The 17,867-nt window shown below is 36.9% G+C and overlaps 1 pseudogene; it reads left to right on the top strand.

Moving 5' to 3' along the window:
* The first annotated feature begins 792 nt into the window (after positions 1-792).
* LOC116755892 lies at positions 793-1,162 on the top strand (annotated as a pseudogene).
* The last annotated feature ends 16,705 nt before the right edge of the window (positions 1,163-17,867 follow it).

Consider the following 17,867-nt stretch of genomic DNA (forward strand, 5'->3'; position numbering starts at 1 on the left):
CTATTCAAAGTACATAAAAATGTACTGTGGGGTTTATAAAAATGCAGAGGTAAAATGAAAGACAATAATAGTACTAAGAATGGGAGAGATCATTTAAAATATGCTATAAGTTTTTTATATTATACTTAAAGAAGTATAATATTAATTCAAGGAAGACTATGGTAATATAAGGACACATATTGCAATCCCTATGGCAATCACTAAAATAGCTAAAAACCAATGGATGAGTTAAGATGGAATAAGTTTTTCAAATCCTTGGTTAAGGATTTGAAAAGAGGAACAAAGAACAGACAAGGCAGGGGTGGTCTTAAATTCAAACATATCAATAATTACTTCAACTGTGAGTGGACTAAAACTACAATTAAAAGGTAAAGATCGTCAAACTAGACAAGTAGGAAACACACATTATATGCTGCTTTCAAGAAATGGCCTTCAAGTATAGACACAGCTTAAAAAATAAAAGATTGGGAAAATTATACCATGCAAACAACTAATCAGAAGAAAATTGTAGGGGTTACATTAATATCACAAGAAGTAGAATTCATGATAAGGAGTATTACCAGAGATAATGGTAGGCATTTCATAACGATGCAATAAACAATTTATTAAGAAAACATAATAATCCTAAATGTGCATGCATCTAATACAAAGCTTCAAAATAATGCAAAAACTGACAGAGCTACAGGAGAAAAAGACAAATTCCAATTAAAATTGGAGATTTTAGCATTTCTTTTCCAGTAATTGATTAAAACATATATATTAAAGATTGTTTTCCAACCAGAGCCCGGCAGAATGACTCCCACAAAGAAGGGTGGAGAGAAGAAGAAGGGCCGGTCCGCCATCAATGAGGTGGTGACCAGAGAACACACTATCGACATTTACAAGAGCATCCATGGAGTGGGTTTCAAGAAACGTGTCCCTCAGGCACTCAAAGAAATCCTGAAATTTGCCATGAAGGAGATGAGAACTCCAGATGTACGCATTGACACCAAACTTAGCAAAGCAGTCTGGGCCAAAGGAATAAGGAATGTCCCATCTCATGCCCATGTGCAGAAAACGTAATGAACATGAAGATTCACCAAACGAGCTCTATACCTTGGTTACCTATATACCTGTCACCACTTTCAAAAGTCTACAGCCACTTAATGTGGATGAGAACTAACTGCTGATTGTCAAATAAAGTTATAGAACCACAAAAAGTTAAAAATGAACAAATATATATAAGACTTGAACAACGCTATTAGCCAATTTTAAACTTATTGACATTTATAGAACACTACACCTAACAACTGTGGAATTCACATATTTTCCAAGTGTATGTGGAATATACATGAGATAGATCAGCCGCTGAGCCATGAAAGGTCTCAATCCATTTTAAAGAACTGAATTCATACAAAGCATATTCTCTAAAAATAACAAAACAAATGATGTATGAAGTACATACATACAAATGATGTATGAACAAATGAAGTATGATCTTTCACACAACAAGTCAATAACAAAAAGACATCAGGAAGATCCCTAAACATTTGGAAGCTTACCAACAAACTTCTAAATAGCCCATGGATCAAAAAAGAAATTCCAAAGGAAATTAGAAAATATTTTGAACTGAATGATAATGGAAGCAAAATACATCAAAACTTTATGGAATGCAGCTAAAGCAATGCTTAAAGGGAAATACCTAGAAAAGACAAAAGAAAGATTTAAAAGCACTGATCTAAACTTTCATCTTAAGAAGCTAGTAAAAGAAGAGGAAATTAAAGCAAAAGGAACGAAACAATAAAATAGAAGCAAAGTAGAAATAGTGAAATAAAAAATAGACAAATGATAGAAAATCAACAAAACTGAGAATAGGTCTCTTGATAGGATTAATAAAATACAAGTCTCTATCTAGATTTATCAATAAAAAACAGAGAAAATACAACTTACAAATTTCACTCATGAAAGAGAGTACATCATTCCAGATTCCACAGACATTTAAAAAAATAGTAAAAACAATTGTGAACAACTGTATGCCAATAAATTTGACAAATTAGTTAAATGAACAAATTCCTTGAAAGACACAATTTACTAAAATTAAATAAGGAATTTAAAATTAAAAACAGAATACCATTTATACTAGGACAAAGAAATGAAATAGACATGAATCTAACAAAATATTATAAGATTCTATGTACAGATAACTATACAGCATTGATGAAAGAAATCAAAGAAGATATAAATAAATGGAAATATATCCTACGTTCATGGATTGGAAGACATAATATTGTTAAAATTCAATTCTTACCAAATTATCTATAATTCAACATAATCCCAACCAAATCTCTGTAAATTATTTGGTAGATACTGACAAACTGGTTCTAAAGTTTGTATGGAAAGGCAAAAGACCTAGAATAACCAACATAATATTGAAAAAGAAAAATAAAACTGGAGGACTGACACTACCTGATATCAAGTCTTATTATAAGAGACAGCAATCAAGATAGCATTCTATTCTCAAAATAATAGACACATAGATCAATACAACAGAATAGAGAGCCTAGAAACAGGCTGCCATAATATAGTCAGGTGATCTTTGACAAATGAGCAAAGGCAATTGTTTGGAGAACAGATAATCTTCTCAACAAATGGTGCTACAAAAATTAGATGTCCATATGTAAAAACTGTAAAATTAGACAGACTTCACGTTTCACAAAATAAAATTACTCAACTTAGATCATAGATCTAACTGTAAAATGCAAAGCCATAAAACTTCTAGAAGATGGAAAAATATATGTGACCTTAGTTTTATATACAACATCAAAAGCACAATCCATGAAAGAAAAAAAGTGGTTAAGTAAATTTTATTAAAATTCAAAACTGTCACTCCATGAAAGATACTATTTAGATAATGAAAGGACAAAACTTTGAAAAAATATTGTGACAAATATTTGCAAACACATATCTGATAAGAACTCATATCCAAAATAATCAAAGAACTCCTAAATCTCAACAACAAGAGAACAAACAATACAATTAAAAAAGGGCAAAAGATCTGAACAGAAACTTCACCCAAGATATACGGCTGGTAAATAAAGTATGTGAAAAACAGTTCAACATCATTCGTAATTAGGAATTGCAACTTAAAACAACGAGATACAATTACACATCTATTAAAAAGGCTAAAACAAAATTTAAAAAACCATATTAATTGCTGGCAAGGATGTAGAGCAACAGGAACTCACATTCATTGCTGGTAAGAATTCAAAATAGCTACTTTGGAAAACAGCTTGGCAGTTTCTTTCAAAGATAAACATAATCTAACCATGAATTCCAGCAATCACACTCCTAGTTATTTACCTAATTGATTTGAAAATTTATAGCCACACAAAAACCAGCATGTGAATGTTTGTAGCGGCGTTATTCATACTTTACAAAAATTGGAAATAACCAAGATGTCCTTCAATAGGGAATGGATAAACAAGCTAGTACATCCAAGTAACGGACTACTATTTAGCAATAAAAAAGAATAAGTTATCGAGCTATGCAAAGGCATAGATGAATCTTAAATGCTTATTGCTAAGTGAAAGGAAATAGCCTGAAAAGGCTATATATTTTATGATTCTATTTCTAGGACATTCTGGAAAAGACAAAACTACAGAGACAGTAAATAGATCAGTGGTTGCCAGGTTTCCTGGAAGGGAGGGGGGTAAGAGAGGGCTGAATACATAAAATACAGGGAATTTTTAGGCTGGTGAAACTACTCCATATGATATTGCAATGACAGATACATGACTCTATGAACTTGTTAAAATACATAGAGCTTTATAGTATAAAGAGTGAGTCTTAATATATGAAAATATTTTTAAAAAATCATTTACGTTGTCAGAGGATACCAGGATGGAATACCAAATGCGACAAAATAATCTGTGTTAAAAATGTATGAAACATAAAGCAATTATACTCCAATAAAGATGTAAAAAAAAAAAAATGTATGAAACAACCTCACCTAAAGGAGAAATTGCTGACCTAAGTCACTTTGGAAAAGAGTAGTGTCTTTAAGACACAAAAGGCAAAAGAACTGTACATCAGGACTGTACTCTAGTAGACAAGGTTGTTTCTCATGAGGATATGGGTTAACAATGCTGAAAGTACTATACATGTGTACTGGGTTAGACAGTTAAGTAAATGCTCGGCAGACGGTGGGAGCCAGGTTTATCCCTGTTAGAGTGGGAGGTTATGGACAAACGAGGGAAGAAGAATAGATTGGTCCATGTGTCAGTCAATTAGAGTTGCTGACATCAATAGGAACTCATGTTTAGTTTAAAATAGATATAGATGTTTACATTAAAAATATTTGCAGATACGTGTATATACATAAGTATATATACATATATATACATATATTGCCTTGCTCTGTCAGGTGAGAGGTCCTAGAAGCAACAACATTGAGCACTCAGTAGGAATGGGTACCCTTCCTGTCCCCCAAAGTCCCCCACTTCACCTATCCACTTAATTCTTCAAGACACGCAACAGACTAAGTGCCCAGCCCTTTGATCTCTAAGTACCCTGTGCACCTCATTTTCTCCCTTCCCATGTTCTGAGATGATCTGCTAACAGTTTTCTTTTTTTCACCCACTCAACATGAAGTTGCTCACTGTCTGGGAACTATGTCTCACTGTCTTGCATCATCTCTGTACACAGTTGCTAACATTATATTCATGGTAGGAGAGGTTGTATTCAACTCCTAATTCTTATGTACCTTTCAAGATTCTCAGTCTAAGTCTGAGCAGTTTTCTCAGTCTAAGTCTGAGCAGTTAACCAAGTTTCTCTTCTCTAGACCATGTGGATTTGCTTTTCTTCTTACGAATTTAATAAAATCAAAGGAAGTAATGCCAACAAACTGCCACTTAAGGAAGAAGAGATGTATTGCCTTTAACCATAAAAACACTTCTTCCAATAAGAATACTGAGCATCGTCAAAGCTTAGGTCCCAGTATTGGCAGATTCAGAGCCACTCCAAGCTCCTGCTGCTTCCTGCTTTTGCTATACAATCACTGAAAGCCCAAGACCCATCTGGTAGAGCACAGCCAAACTGGGATTTCAAGGTGTTTTGCTGAGATGGGGAGGGGAGAAAACTCATCCTTGATCTTAATTCTTTGAATTAAGCAATGATTTCTTTGAATTAACCAGTTTTTGTGGTTTCAGAAGAATCAAAAGGCTGCCGTTCCAAAGACACCTGGACCCTTATTTATTAATCTGCATGGACCTCTGATAAACTGTTCCTCCAATTCTTAGAAAGCAAGAGGGGAATGGAAGTTAGGAAGTTACTTCCAATTAACACAAAACATAGAAGAATCCAGAAGAGTAATACTTCTCTGCTCTTGTTCTTTTACCAAAACACCACCCCTACATCTCTGAGCTGAGAATAACAGCCATTTTCCTGCTTACAGAAATTGGCAGACTAACATCCTAGGCAATTAGAAGGACAGGTATGAAGTGTATGTGTATGTGTATCAAGCATCTGAAATCACCCTCAGAGACAACTATGAACATAGATGGGACCCTTTCTAAATATATGTTCAATGCACAAATAAACAAAATGAATTAATTTTATTGATTAAGTTTAACAAGGAGGAGCCTGGCCAGACAGGAGTGAGGAATGCATTTTAGGGCAGAATGAGAAAAAAACTTTAGAGAGGAAAATATATATTGATTGACTTAAGAGAGGCTAGATGTTAAGTAGACGTAGTGAATTTTGGCAAGAAAAGTATACACGGATTCTGTGAAACTAGAAGAACAGAGCATCAGCCTGCAGTATTTCTTCCAAAAGAATTGTAAGGCCTTTAGAGTACGAAGGTGGCCCTAAACTACAGAACGATTTAGCTACAGGGAGAAGCATATGCACAAATCAAGCTTTGATACAGTGAAATGAAATTTTCATAGAATCTGACATATTATGATACAAAAGTGTTCTGAGTAGAACAAACAAATACCTTCTTTCATGGGCCAAGGGTTATCACTCTTGGCTGCACCTTAGAATCCCCTAAGTCTTTTTTTTTAAGTGTCTTACACAAACTCTACCCCCAATATTTGTATTTAATTGTTCTGGATTGGTGCCCAGGCAACATTAATTTTTATAAATGCCCCCAGGTAATTCTTATTTACAATCAGGGTGGAGGAATGTTAATCTACACACTGCAGATGTGAAGGATATGTCTTTCCCAGGAGTACAGCACCAATGAGAGATAGACCACAGCCAGATCTTTCCCTGACTCATTTTATTTTCAGTCTTTTACTTTATACTTTGTAGCTTCATGTTTCCATTGTGAGCATACAGGTATTAGGTTACTGGGCTGCCATTTGCATGCTAGCCTGGGACCCCACAAACATTAGGGATGGCCCAAACCTCAGTCACGTTCTAGAGGGAACTGCACACCTCCTTGCACCTCACAAGAGCCATTTGCAGTCAAAGTCATTTTCAGAAGCAGAGAGGGAGAGATCTGAAGTGAATCTGGAGATAGAATATCAGGCAATTCGACCCAGGTCTGGACCTTCCCAACCTCATCCAAGGCCTTTTCTGAGGTTATTTTCTCTGGGCTTCCTAGAATGACAAGCTCCAGCCACTTCCAGAGAGGGAAGCAGATTCAAAGAGTCTTAGCCAATCCAGGGCAACAGAAATTCTGGGCCACCCCATGTGCCCCTGTCCCCCGCCAGCCATCTCTGACTAGGACTCAGAATCCCCAAATAGTCCTCTTCATCCCCATTGGCTAGGTTGGTGTGTGCCATTTTTCTGGGCCTTAATTTTCTTGCCTGTGAAAGGGGAGAGTCCTGCCACCTTTCCAAGGCACTCAAGGATGGAGAAGTTTTCCTGGGTCCATTTTTGCAGCCTAACCAAGAACTTCTCTGTGTGGAGGCAGACAAATGGGCTCAAGAGTGGTTCTGACCCTCTGTGCACAGAGGTCGTAGATCACATGGCCATGGGATCCATGAATCCTGAACATGTCATGTGATCACTTCAGTCCTTACTGGAGCACTAAGGCTGCACATCTGATGTGCTGTAATAGGGAAGAACAAATCTGACTCCATAATGGGTCTGTTTCTTTTACTTTAATATTTGCCTTTTATTGTTTTGCTACAAGTTAAGAATGTTGCCTATAGCCTGAAATATACAGGATAGCCCATTCTCAAGGACCTGACCTTTAAAGGTATAAGATTTTTTCATTCATATAGAGATAAAAAGTTGCAAAACAAAGAATAATTGTCTTGTTGGAGGTTTACAGGAACATTGTGACCCGACCTAGGTGGAAAGCTACAAGTATAATGGATTCCAACACCAAGAAATTTGCAGCAACCAACCACACCCCTTCCCCTTTTTAGTATAAAAGATGCCTGAATTCGAACTGAGGTAAGATGGTTCTTTGGGACACTAGTACACCATCTTCTCCGTCTCCTGGCTTTCAGAATAAAGTTGCTATTCCTTGCCCCCAACAACTCATCTCTCAATTTATTGACCTTCCGTGCTGCAAGCAGTATGAACTTGAACTTGGTAACAGTGTGAGGGCCCTGGCCCACAGAAAGGCTGAATTTGGGGCAGAGACTTCCTTTTTGCTGTGGCCCCACTACTCTCTCATCTTGCTGTTCTCTCTCACCCTCAACAGTCCTAGTTTCCCTTGGCCACACGTTTAAGTTTGTTTTCAGTACAGGGGTGGCAACTGTACTCTTTTTCTTAGCCACCGATGGTTCTACTCCCGAGACAATAGGAAGTATGAGAGGAAGTGTGCTGACAAGGCTCCAGGAAGTGAGGCACAAAACTTCCCTTCCCCTAGTCCTCCCTCTTCCACAGCTTCCCAAAACCCCACCCAAAAGAGCTTGAATATTTATCTAACTGTATGTTAGATTGTCATCAAATGAGAATGTGTTTTAAAATCCTGGATATTTGTACATGTTTATTTCATTTGAGTTTTTTCAAAGTAAATTTCCTCTTTCTGAAAATATTCATAGGTTTAATTTGAAAAATATTCAACTTTCAAGAGATTTCTTGAGAATCTTTAAATCTTTTTTAAGTTCAAGTTTCAGAGTAAAAAAGAAAACCATCTGATGGCAACTAAATCCATTGAGAAAAACAAAACAAATATCTCATTGAAGTGTAAATAGAAGGTAATTTAAACCATATTTCACAGATACTAGATACCATAAATCCTTGTCTGACCCATTCACAAATAATTTTTCAGATAACAAACAGCTGACTTTTATATGTAAAATCCCCAAATCCCTATTTTATTCTTATAGTTCACATAGATTGAGCAAGGGTGACTGCCTGATAATGCCATGGAATTTCCCTTAATTTTTGTGCACTTTCATTTCTAGTCCTGTCATCGAAAGAAACCAGGCAAAGCTCTTTGGCTCTGGAGCAGATTAAGAGAAGATTTTCTCTCTCTTTTTCTTCCATTACATTTCCCTTTGCCCTACCGTGGTCAATGAATGGGAAGTTATCTTTAGAATATCTTACTTGAGGTTCCATAACCTAGTTGCAGTTTACATCATTAAGTCTGCCTGCAAAAACAATTCATATATGAGGTCCAGTTTATATTCAGAAAATGCTGGACTAGGGCAGAGCGATTTTAATGAGAAAAATGGATCTCACTACCACCTAGTCACCCATGTTGACTTATAGCAGTCATGACAATGACTGAAATGCTCAAATTTCCTAAGCCAGCTTACACATAAACCAAGCCTTAATTATTGTCATTGTCAGCCCTCTGTCTCTCTCTCTCTCTCTCTCTCTCTCTCTCTCTCTCTCTCGCTCTCTCTGTGTATAATTTACTTGCTGCATTTTGCCACAAACTGGCTGAAGAGAAAAATTTACTGGGTTGACACAACACTTCTTGTGGAAGGATCCAGCATTCAGCAAACTTAATTAGGATATAAAGACCAAGACTGAACGCTAAGCCAGTTAAGCTATAACCATTGAGTTCTGGAATCCGGGAAATCTCTCTTAGGTATTTAAGCACTTTAGTTTCATGAGAAGAGTTTGAAGGAAAAATGGGGTGTATATTTCCATTTAGTCACTCTGCGGTGAGCTTGATCACTTTAATGTGGCCGACTCAGGGTCACTCAGAGTGAGAAATGAGATGTACTCAACATAAGCTTAAATATATATCCAACCACAAAGTTTCCCCAGATCTCAAGGGACAGTTTTCTCCCCTTTGCGGCTATGTTGGCTTTTGAGTTATGGTTATAAAGCTTCTATTTTAAACAGTAAATACGTGATAATGGTAAACAGCTGCAGGGCACAGCCTAGAAATATGATTGACGGCACAGCTGACAGCTCTGCTTTCTATCACTGTGGCGCTCTGAAATCCACTGTGCCTGTTTAAATGGGGGCACATTAGCAGTTTTACGGTAACTAATAGGATTGCCACACAGTAATTCAGAACCCGTGGCAGGTCTGTGTGGGGAGAGATCAGATTTCAACAGGCAAAAGTTATTAGGAAGGCGGTGATAGCCTGGGCATTCCTTTACAGAGCAAAACTCTCATATCTGAAATTTATCAATAGAAATGCATAGCTAAATAAAAACTCCACTTTACCCCCATTCAAACCTGGGTCTTGAGGTCTACTAATAAGAAAGCATATCTGATGTCCTCTGAGGAAATATCAGAATGACTATGCTCTATCTTTACCCTATTGAAAAGCACAGAAAAAGAATTGTGGATGTGGTGTGAAGTGCTAACTTTGTTGTTTTAATTTTAGGAGAATGAGCTGCTAAAAGTTTGTTTCTAGGTGTGAACTCACTGAGTCACCTCATATCAGATTAAATTTTTGTTTGGGAAAGTCACTGAATCTTTTAATTATATTGATGCAATGTAACTTTCACCCAATAATGTGAGATAAGTCAGTAATTGGACTTTTTAAGCTTGTGATGGAAGCTTGAGACTCTTGATAAGCAAATGAGGTATTGTAGTGTCTCTTTCATCACCCTTGGGATATGATGAAAAAGGGGTAGAAATACTTGTGTAAGACTCATGGACTCTTAGGGCCGAATTTATCTTGGAGGAGATTTGTTCCGGTTTCAGTGCATCTATTACTGAAACACCCCCTGTCCTAGCCTCACTGGTAATGATGTACCACTGTCCTATCCTGATTAGAGCAAATTATTTTTGGTGTTTCCTGGCTATTGAGAGAGTAGTGGTTGGCAAACTGTGCTCAGGGTCTGGCTACCAGTTTTTATAAATAAAGCTTTACTGGAAACAGCTATACACATTCACTTATGCACTGTTTACAGTGGCTTTTGCAATATAGTGTCAGAGATGAGTGGTTGCCATAAATATCATAAGGCACCACATGCCTAAAGTATTTGCTATCTCGTTCTTTAAGAAAAAGTTTGCTGTGTTCTGTGAGAAAAAGTGATTGCACTGTATTAATAGTTGCATACCTATAATTAGAAGATGCATCGGTTGATTGTATTAGGAGACCCCATCTGGGACAGAGCTGCAAGCGACTATTCTTAATCAACAAACCATCTTCAGCAGAAGACAAATTACTTAGTTAGGTGGGTATGTAATCAGATTATCATCTCCGTACCTTTTAGGTTTTTATGATGGCCTTCAACTCTAATTTACTCCAGAGGTAGTGTATTGGTTTGCTATTTGGGCAGGGAGAGGGAGTTGTAAGGATTTCCTTTCTGCTCTTTCTACCGTAATAGCCACTGTTCCAGGACAAAAGGCCGTCATCGGAATTCTGCCAACAGACATGTGTATTACAGATATAACTGGGGACATAACCACCAAGTGTGTTTGAGGTCTCAACAAGTGTACAACAGAGAAGAACTAGGACAGAAGCTCTCCTTATTTTCCACCTCCCCCTAAGCCCTATTTTGACCATGGTTTGTCTCCAGGAATCAGTGTTGCCTTTGTCAAGTGTCCAATGACCCCCAAGTGTCTGGGTATTTTCATTTACACAATCCATTTGCCCCGATAAATATCTGCTGGTGCCTTCGGTGAAGTCTCGGAAGAAGCATCACGCTACAAACTCTAGCAAGTTCTTCCTCTAGAGCAGCTGACCCCCCTTTACTCTGCAATCTCTATGTCTGTGCAGACTCAAGTCTGAAAACTGGATAAGGGGTTTACATTAATCAAGGTTTTGTTTTTTCTTCTTCTGTACTTTCTGATGTTTTGAGATCTTAAAATATTTGGCTGGCCTGGGGAGACTGCCCTTTCCAGGGATAGCCAGGTTGTTAGAAATAGCAAAGGGCTCAGCCTGGAGTAGTCTTTCATATGTAAAACAGCTAATCCCAGTGAGTCTATACCTCTTCCTAGCCCTTTAAATCTCACAAACCAAACCAAGATTTCTGCCGCCCTAAATCACCCTAACCAACAGAGGGCAGGTTACCAGACAACTAGAGACCACCACTAGAGTCCACAGCCATTGAATAATGATGACATTATTCAAATTGGCTAAGCCTAAACTGTTTACCCGGCCTGCCTTGCCCTTCCTACAGAAACCCCAATAAGGCCACAGTCTGAGACTTCCCCTTCCCCAAGCTTCTGCCTCCTGATCAATATCCTATAATAAAACATAATGGAAAAGAATATGAAAAAGAATATATATATATATAGGTCCTAGAGACCTCTGACACAACATCAAATGCACCAACATTCGAATTATAGGGGTCCCAGAAGAAGAAGAGAGAAAGAAAGGGACTGAGACAATATTAGAAGAGATTACAGTTGAAAAGTTCCCTAATATGGGAAAGGAAATAGTTAATTAAGTCAAGGAAGCACAAAGAGTCCCATACAGGATAAATCCAAGGAGAAACATGGCAAGACACATATTAATCAAACTATCAAAAATTAAATACACCATACACAAAAATAAGCTCAAAATGGATTAAAGACCTAAATGTAAGGCCAGAAACTATCAAACTCTTAGAGGAAAACATAGGAAGAACATTCTATGACATAAATCACAGCAAGATCCTTTCTGACCCACTTCCTAGAGTAATGGAAATAAAAACAAAAATAAACAAATGGGACCTAATGAAACTTCAAAGCTTTTGCACAGCAAAGGAAGCCATAACCAAGACCAAAAGACAACCCTCAGAATGGGAGAAAACATTTGCAAATGAAGCAACTGACAAAGGATTAATCTCCAAAATTTACAAGCAGCTCATGCAGCTCAATAACAAAAAAACAAACAACCCCATCCAAAGATGGGCAGAAGACCTAAACAGACATTTCTCCAAAGAAGATATACAGAATGCCAACAAACACATGAAAGAATGCTCAACATCATTAATCATTAGAGACATGCAAATCAAAACTACAATGAGATATCATCTCACACCAGTCAGAATGGCCATCATCAAAAAATCTAGAAACAATAAATGCTGGAGAGGGTGTGGAGAAAAGGGGACACTCTTGCACTGCTGGTGGGAATGTGAATTGGTTCAGCCACTATGGAGAACAGTATGGAGGTTCCTTAAAAAACTACAAATAGAATTACCATATGACCCAGCAATCCCACTACTGGGCATATACCCTGAGAAAACCAAAATTCAAAAAGAGTCATGTACCAAAATGTTCATTGCAGCTCTATTTACAACAGCCCGGAGATGGAAACAACCTAAGCGCCCATCATCGGATGAATGGATAAAGAAGATGTGGCACATATACACAATGGAATATTACTCAGCCTTAAAAAGAAATGAAATTGAGCTATTTGTAATGAGATGGATAGACCTAGAGTCTGTCATACAGAGTGAAGTAAGCCAGAAAGACAAAGACAAATACCGTATGCTAACACATATATATGGAATTTAAGGGAAAAAAATGTCATGAAGAACCTAGGGGTAAGACAGGAATAAAGACGCAGACCTACTGGAGAACGGACTTGAGGATATGGAGAGGGGGAAGGGTGAGTTTTGACAGGACGAGAGAGAGTCGTGGACATATACACGCTAACAAACGTAGTAAGGTAGATAGCTGGGGGGAAGCAGCCGCAAGGCACAGGGATATTAGCTCGGTGCTTTGCGACAGCCTGGAGGGGTGGGATGGGGAGAGTGGGAGGGAGGGAGACGCAAGAGGGAAGACATATGGGAACATATGTATATGTATAGCTGAATCACTTTGTTATAAAGTAGAAACTAACACACCATTGTAAAGCAATTATACCCCAATAAAGATGTTTAAAAAAAAACAAATTAAATACAAAGAAAAAATATTAAAAGCAGCAAGGGAAAAACAACAAATAACATACAAGGGAAGCCCCATATGGTTAACAGCTGATCTTTCAGAAGAAACTCTGCAAGCCAGAAGAGAGTGGCAGGACATATTTAAAGTGATGAAAGGGAAAAAACTAAAACCAAGATTACTCTACCCAGCAAAGATCGCATTAAGATTCCACAGAGAAACTAAAACCTTTACAGACAAGCAAAAGCTAAGAGAATTCAGCACCACCAAACCAGCTTTACAACAAATGCTAAAGGAACTTCTCTAGGCAGGAAACACAAGAGAAGGAAAAGACCGATAATAACAAACTCAAAACAATTAAGAAAATGGTAATAGAAACATATATATCAATAACTACCTTAAATGTAAATGGATTAAATGTTCCACCAAAAGACATAGACTGGCTGAATGTATACAAAAATAAGACCAATATATATGCTGTCTACAAGAGACTCACTTCAGACCCAGGGACACATACAGACTGAAAGTAAGGGGATGGAAAAAGATATTCCGTGCAAATGGAAATCAAAAGGAAGCTGGAGTAGCAATACTCATATCACACAAAAGAGCCGTTAAAATAAAGACTACTATGAGAGATGAAGAAGGACACTACATAATGATCAGGGGATCAATCCAAGAAGAAGATATAACAGTTGTAAATATCTATGCACCCAAAAAAGGAGTGCTTAAATACATAAGGCAAATACTAACAACCATAAAAGGGGAAATCAACAGTAACACAATCATAGTAGGAGACTTTAACACCCCATTTTCACCAATGAACAGATCATCCAAAATGAAAATAAATAATGAAACACAAGCTTTAAATGATACATTAAACAAGACGGGCTTAATTGATATTTATAGTACATTCAATCCAAAAACAACAGAATATATTCTCTTCTCAAGTGTTCATGGAACATTCTCCAGGATACATCATATCTTGGCTCACAAATCAAGCCTTGGTAAAATTAAGAAAATTGAAATCATATCAAGTATCTTTTCTGACAACAATGCTATGACACTAGATATCAATTACAGGAAAAAATCTGTAAACACTACAAAAACATGGAGGCTAAACAATGCACTACTAAATAACCAAAATCACTGAAGAAATCAAAGAGGAAATCAAAAACTACATACGAAAAAATGACAATGAAAACACGATGACCCAAAACCTCTAGGATGCAGCAAAAGCAGTTCTAAGAGGGAAGCTTATAGCAAAACAATCCTACCTCAAGAAACAAGAAACATCTCCAATAAACAACCAAACCTTACTCTTAAAGCAATTAGAGAAAGAGGAACAAAAAGACTCAAAGTTAGCAGAAGGAAAGAAATCATAAAGATCAGATGAGAAATAAATGAAAAAGAAATGAAGGAAACAATAGCAAACATCAATAAAACCAAAAGATGGTCCTTTGAGAAGATAAACAAAATTGATAAACCATTAGCCAAACTCATCAAGAAAAAAAGGGAGAAGACTCAAATCAATAGAATTAGAAACGAAAAAGGAGAAGTAACAACTGACACTGCAGAAATACAAAGCATCATGAGAGATTACTACAAGCAACTATATGCCAATAAAATGGACAACCTGGAAGAAATGGACAAATTCTTAGAAATGCACAACCTTCTGAGACTGAACCAGGAAGAAATAGAAAATATGAACAGACCAATCACAAGCACTAAAATTGAAAATGTGATTAAAAATCTTCCAAGAAACAAAAGCCCAGGACCACATGGCTTCACAGGCGAATTCTATCAAACATTTAGAGAAGAGCTAACACCTATCCTCAAACTCTTCCAAAATATAGCAGAGAGAGGAACACTCTGAAACTCATTCTACGAGGCCACCATCACCCTGATACCAAAACCAGACAAAGATGTCACAAAGAAAGAAAGCTACAGGCTAATATCACTGATGAACATAGATGCAAAAATTCTCAACAAAATACTAGCAAACAGAATCCAACAGCACATTAAAAGGATAATACACCATGATCAAGTGGGGTATATCCCAGTAATGCAAGGATTCTTCAATATATGCAAATAGATCAATGTTACATAACATATTAACAAATTGAAGGAGAAAAACTATATGATAATCTCAATACCTGCAGAAAAAGCTTTTGACAAAATTCAACACCCATTTATGATAAAAACCCTCCGGAAAATAGGCATAGAGGGAACTTACCTCAACATAATAAAGGCCATATGTGACAAACCCACAACTAACATCGTTCTCAATGGTGAACAACTGTAACAATTTCCATGTAGATCAGGAACATGAGAAGGTTTCCCAATCTCATCACTATTATTCAACAAAGTTTTGGAAGTTTTAGCCACAGCAATCAGAGAAGAAAAAGAAATAAAAGGAACCCAAATCAGAAAAGAGGAAGTAAAACTGTCACTGTTTGCAGATGACATGATACTATACACAGAGAATCCTAAAGCTGCTACCAGGAAACTACTAGAGCTACTCAATGAATCTGGTAAAGTAGTAGGATACAAAATTAATGCACAGAAATCTCTTGCATTCATATAAACTAGTGAAAAATCTGAAAGTGAAATTAAGGAAATGCTCCCGTTTACCATTGCAACAAAAAGAATAAAATACCTAGGAATAAACCTACCTAAGGATACGAAAGACCTGTATGCAGAAAATTATAAGACACTGATGAAAGAAATTAAAGATGATACAAATAGATGGAGAGATATACCATGTTCTTGGATGGGAAGAATCAACATTGTAAAAATGACTCTACTACCCAAAGCAATCTACAGATTCAATGCAATCCCTATCAAACTACCACTGGCATTTTTCACAGAACTAGAACAAAAAATTTCGCAATTTGTATGGAAACACAAAAGACCCCGAATAGCCAAAGCAATCTTGAGAACGAAAAAAGGAGCTGGAGGAATCAGGCTCCCGGACTTCAGACTATACTAAAAAGCTACAGTAATCAAGACAGTATGGTATTGCCACAAAAACAGATATATAGGTCAATGGAACAGGATAGAAAGCCCAGAGATAAACCCATGCACATATGGTCACCTTATTTTTGATAAAGGAGACAAGAATATACAATGGAGAAAAGACAACCTCTTCAATAAGTGGTGCTGGGAAAACTGGAGAGCTACATGTAAAAGAATGAAATTAGAACACTTCCTGACACCATAAAAAAATAAACTCTAAATGGATTAAAGACTTAAATGTAAGTCCAGCCACTATAGAACTCTTAGGGGAACACATAGGCAGAACACTCTATGACATAAATCACAGCAAGATCCTTTTTGACCCACCTCCTAGAGAAATGTAAATAAAAACAAAAATAAGTAAATGGGACCTAATGAAACTTAAATGCTTTTGCACAGCAAAGGAAAACAAAAATAAGATGAAAAGGGAACCCTCAGAATGGGAGAAAATATTTGCAAATGAAGCAATTGACAAAGGATTAATCTCCAAAATTTACAAGCAGCTCATGCAGCTCAATTTCAAAAAAATAAACAACCCAATCCAAAAATGGGCAGAAAACCTAAATAGACATTTCTCCAAAGAAGATATACAGATTGCCAACAGAAACATGAAAGAATGCTCAACATCACTGAACATTAGAGAAATGCAAATCAAAACTACAATGAAAAATGCAAGAAACAGTTAACAAGGACCTACAAGAACTAAAGATGAAACAAGCAACGATAAACAACGCAATAAATGAAATTAAAAGTACTCTAGATAGGATCAATAGCAGAATAACTGAGGCAGAAGAACGGATAAGTGACCTGGAAGATAAAGTAGTGGAAATAACTACTGCAGAGCAGAATAAAGAAAAAAGAATGAAAAGAACTGAGGACAGTCTCAGAGAGCTCTGGGACAACATTAAACGCACCAACATTCGAATTATAGGGGTTCCAGAAGAAGAAGAAAAAAAGAAAGGGACTGAGAAAATATTTGAAGAGATTATAGTTGAAAACTTCCCTAATATGGGAAAGGAAATAGTTAATCAAGTCCAGGAAGCACAGAGAGTCCCATACAGGGTAAATACAAGGAGAAATACGCCAAGACACATATTAATCAAACTATCAAAAATTAAATACAAAGAAAGCATATTAAAAGCAGCAAGGGAAAAACAACAAATAACACACAAGGGAATCCCCATAAGGTTAACAGCTGATCTCTCAGCAGAAACCCTACAAGCCAGAAGGGAGTGGCAGGACATACTGAAAGTGATGAAGGAGAAAAACCTGCAACCAAGACTACTCTACCCAGCAAGGATCTCATTCAGATTTGATGGAGAAATTAAAACCTTTACAGACAAGCAAAAGCTGAGAGAGTTCAGCACCACCAAACCAGCTTTACAACAAATGCTAAAGGAACTTCTCTAGATAAGAAATGCAAAAGAAGGAAACGACCTATAATAACGAACCCAAAACAATATAGAAAATGGGAATAGGAACATACATATCGATAATTACCTTAAATGTAAATGGACTAAATGCTCCCACCAAAAGACACAGATTGGCTGAATGGATACAAAAACAAGACCCTTATATATGGTGTCTACAAGAGACCCACCTCAGACCTAGAGACACATACAGACTGAAAGTAAGGGGATGGAAAAAGATATTCCATGCAAATGGAAACCAAAAGAAAGCTG

The sequence above is a fragment of the Phocoena sinus genome, chromosome 6 (genome assembly GCF_008692025.1).
Source record: "Phocoena sinus isolate mPhoSin1 chromosome 6, mPhoSin1.pri, whole genome shotgun sequence".
In the NCBI taxonomy this organism is placed as follows: Eukaryota; Metazoa; Chordata; class Mammalia; order Artiodactyla; family Phocoenidae; genus Phocoena; species Phocoena sinus.